Genomic DNA, 4,703 nt, shown 5'->3' with positions numbered 1-4,703 from the left:
ATTGTGGGCACCTGGATTTGATCCTGGCTGAAATAGGGATTGGCTGACTTCACCTACCATGAAGCAACACTAAAGAAAACTCACTTAAAAACTGGAAAACATGGCAATTTCCATGGCCTCTGCCCTAGAATACCTCTCTCAACTCTAGTTAGCATGATCATAAACAGTTGCCTGACCTTTGATTACCTCCTCACAAATCAAGGAGATGTGCACGATATTCAACAAAATTTGCTACACCTATATTAATAATTTAGTACTGGGGAATTCAACATTAAAAAAGGTTTACAGGGGCAATGCAGGGGGACAACCAGGCAGCCAGTATCTCCCAAGATCCATACCATGTTAGAACTTACGGTACTGGGCAACAAAGGAACCCACTCGCCTCCCTGGGAAGCAGCCAAGGCTCAAACAAGCAGAGGGCGCCCCAAGGAGAGAACCACCCAGCATCTCCTGAGATCCACGCCATGTTGGAACTTAGGGCACTGGGCAACAAAGCAACCCACTAGCTTCCCTAGTAGGCAGCCATGAGCCTACCAGCATGTGGGCTGAGAATCAAACATCCCCCACCATTAGCAAATGGGAGCAAGAGGTCTGAGCATCTCTTGGGAGGATAATCGTAGGCAATATAGCAAATTTGGGGAATTTCCTTCTACCATCTCTTTGAGGGCAAATATTGTTATCACTGTTTTGCTTTGTTCTGAGTAATTGTATTGCTCTATTTAATACTCTTTTTGATGTTTTATGATGTTCTGTATTTGGTTTGTGTCATGGCTTATGTCTGTGGCCCCCAGGCCTCATGCATTTGCATTGTGCTTTTGTGATTGGTTCATTGTCTAGTGCTTGGATTGATGGTGTCAGTGCTACACCCACATAGGGGTGGAGCCAAGATGTAATGTACAGTGGCAGGAAGAAGGTGTTTCTGCCTTGCTGTTTGCAGCTGCCATGAACTGCAGCCCTGCCATGCCACTCTGCCTTGGAGCCAACTGAGTATGGACTGAAACCTCCAAAAACTGTAAGAAATAAACCTTTCCTTTCCTTTCCCAACTTTGGTCAGCAGGTTTTTTTTTTCTCAGCAATGAGTAAAAAGTAACTAAGACAGTTTAATTTTGCTATACCTGATTGAAAAGACAACTATTGTGAAGATAACGCGATATATTATCGTACCAATAACTGTTATCCTGGCAACCTGCTGTGAAGTTCTGTACCAATTTCACTGCATTGTCTCAGTTGACTTGGTTCTGTCTTGTTCTGTTGTATCTTACTACCTTCAAAATAAAAAAAGTTTGCAATCAACACAATAAATAACATCAAGTAGCCTGGTGGCTCAGGCCTGTAATCCCAGCACTTGGGAGGCTGAGGCAAGAGGATTATTGTGAGTTTGAGGCCAGCCTGGGCTACAAAGTGAGCTTAAATTGATCCTGAACTATACAGCAAGACCCTGTCTCAAAAAACCACACACACACAAAGAACATCAAGAATTAACAAAGGAGATCATATCAAATTAAAAAGGGTCTACATGGAAAGGGAAGTAGACAACAAAGTAAAAAGATAACCTACAAAATGTGGAAAAAATTTGCCAGCTATTCCTCAGACTGAGAGCTAATATCTAGAATATATAAAGAACTCAAAACAATCAGACCCTGTCCGGAGCCGCTTCCGTCCCGCGGAATGTAGCACACGAACACTTAGCCTCTGCAAGCACCTTTATTGACTGGGCAACAACCTCAATACACGTCCGTCCGTGACGGCTTCTTCCGTGTTGTGCCTTTATTGACTGGGCAGCAACCTCAATACACGTCCGTCCGTGACGGCTTCTTCCGTGTTGTGCCTTTATTGACTGGGCAGCAACCTCAATACACGTCCATCCGTGACGGCTTCTTCCGTGTTGTGCGTCGGGCACTTCCTATACTTGGGCTTATATAGCTAATGTTATCCAATCATGGGATTACACGTGGGGACAGGCGATTGGGCGGCAACAAGGAAGCAATCAATCATTACCATATATGGCGGGGACAGTAAGCCGAGCAAGAACCAGGAAGAAGGATGTGTGCGCCATCTTGGGCATACGATGGGCGGGGGAGCAGCGAGGCGGCAGGCGGGTGCCATCTTATGAATATGCTCTCATGAATAACATGGCCGGCTCCCAACAAGACCCCTCCAAAAAAGTGACCCAGTTAAAAAATGGACAAGTAAAAGGAATAGATACTTCTCAGAATAAGAATTACAGATGGCCAATAAATACATTTCTAGTCATTAGAGAAATGCAGACTGAAACAATACTAATTCCATCTAACTCCAAAAAGAATGGCTATCATTAAGAAATCATACAATAAAAAATGCTGTCAAGGTGGTGGGGAGAAAAGAACCCTTCTACATTGTTGGTGTGAATGTAAACTAGTACAACCACTATAAAAATGAGTGTGGAGGTTCTTCAAAAAGCTAAAAATAGAAACTCTGTTTGACAGCTATTCTGCTTTCAGATAACTTCCCAAAAGGGTTAAAGACATCACATTACATTCATACATGCAAACCCATGTTTATAGCAGCACAATTCACAGTAGCAAAGTCTTGGAAGAAGCATACATCCATCAACAAATGAACAGGTAATGAACATGTGGTATGAACAATGGAGTACTACTCTGTCATAAAGAAAGATAAACTTGAATATTGTAGGAAAATAGAACATATCTTAAAACCATAATATTAAGTGAAATAATTTGGACACAGAGACTTAATATATATATCTCTTACATGAGAAACTCAAAATATAAACAGTAAAACAAAAAATTGATAATAGGAAATAGATTGATCTTTTTCAAATGGGAAGCAGAACAAGAGATGGAGGGAAGGGGAGAAGTGGAAGGAAATGAAAAAATTAAGATATGTTATGTACATGTACCAACCCTGCACAAGCAATGAACTGTAAACATGCACTACTAAAAATCAAAAAAAATAAGAAAATGAAAAGGCTTATAATCAGGCCATCAAGCTACATAACTTCAGTCAAGAACTAACCCCTCAACACACACACTACCTGTAATAGTATTAAATCTTATGTCTCCAGACTCACCTGGTGTCTTCATTAGTTTTATCTCACTGCTAAGACAAAATACTTGATGCCCAAAATGAAGGAAGGAAAGGTTTACTTAACTTACAGTTTTTGGAGGTCTCAGTCCATACTCAGTTGGCTCCAAGGTAGGGTGGCATGGCTGAGGGGCAGGGGTTCATAGTGGCTGCAACTGACAAGAGCAAAAAGGCAAAAAGCACACCTCCTTCCCTCCCTTATATTACATGATGGCTCCCCACCCCTGGGTGGGTGCAGCACTCACACCATGAATCCCAGCGTGAGACAATGAACCAATCACAAGTGCCAGACTCAGCCGCCTCCATGACTGCATGAGGCCATTTTTTAAAACCATAACACCTGGTTTCTTCCCATTCTAGGGCTTCTCATGGTTACCCTCCTACTTCTCTGTTTGAAGCCAGCCTCTTTAACCTAATGATAAAATTTGCATCTTCCAGGCTCCAGAAAATTCACCTCCACATTCACTTCCTTGTCTGATGGAAGGAATAAGCCACTTGTCTCTTGAACAAGCCCCTCAACAGTTTCACACTCAAATTTCATAAGAGGTACACAAACCCCAAATGATCAACAAATTCATCCCAAGTTTTGCTCTCTCTCATCCCCTACTGTCAAATGGGAAGCGGTTACAGAAGAGAGACCACCACTCAGATGTCTAAGAATCCACTTTGTTGATGTGTCAGGAGGAAAGAGTTGAGTGCTGAGCAATCAGGGAAAGGCTGTTTTGGCCTCTCTTAGCTACCCCATACAGCTTTACACCAGAATCACGTACTGTGCTGCAAAATGAGTTGTTCTAAAAGCTTGCAGTCAGACAGCCATGAAGATTTCTTTCTACAATGAGCGTGACTGTTTCATGACCCTGGCCCCGGCCAATTTCGGATCATAAGGATGAGATACATCACTGGTCCTATGACAAGGATGACAAAAAAGAAATATGCTTCTATGCTGGGACTGGGAGGAGCTGACCAAGAAGCCAACTAGCCAGTCTTTCTGGTAAGCCATGCAGGCCATGTGGGAACCAGGAAGAGAAAAATCAGATAGTGCCTCCTATGAGCCTACCAGCATGCAGGCTGAGAATCACCAATCTCCCCACTCCATTCCCCTGCAAGCAATTGGCTGGTTTGAGGACAGGCTGAGTTGATAGCAACTGAGGTACAAAAAGCAACTGAATGCTTATATTGTTTGTTTAATTTTGCAGTCCTGGGACTGAAGATCTGGGCATCTATAGGGAGGATAACATTATGCAAGATAGCAATTATGGGGGATTTCCTTCTATCTTGTTTTTGAAATCCAATATTATTCTTACTGTTTTGTTTTGTTCCAATTCATTGTTTATCTTTGTTCAATATTCTGTTTTGATTGGTTTTATTCTGTTTTGTTTTGGCTTGATTTTGCCATATCTGATGGAATGGAGAAATCTGGTAATGATAACAAGATATATAATGGTGGTCATTGTTTTTCTGTTATCCTACTTTGAAGTTCTCTACCAATTTTACTGCTTTGTTTTGATTCAATTTATTCTGCTTTGTTTTGTTGGGGTTTATTGTCTTTAAAATTGAAAAAAGATGCTTCTATGACTTAGCTGTATTTGAAGGCTCGAGGTATTTGTAGGAAGGCGCTC

The sequence above is a fragment of the Cavia porcellus genome, unplaced genomic scaffold, assembly GCF_034190915.1.
Source record: "Cavia porcellus strain 051 isolate PalLab524CR breed Dunkin Hartley unplaced genomic scaffold, mCavPor4.1 scaffold_9, whole genome shotgun sequence".
NCBI lineage: Eukaryota > Metazoa > Chordata > Mammalia > Rodentia > Caviidae > Cavia > Cavia porcellus.
This window is presented reverse-complemented; position numbering follows the sequence as displayed.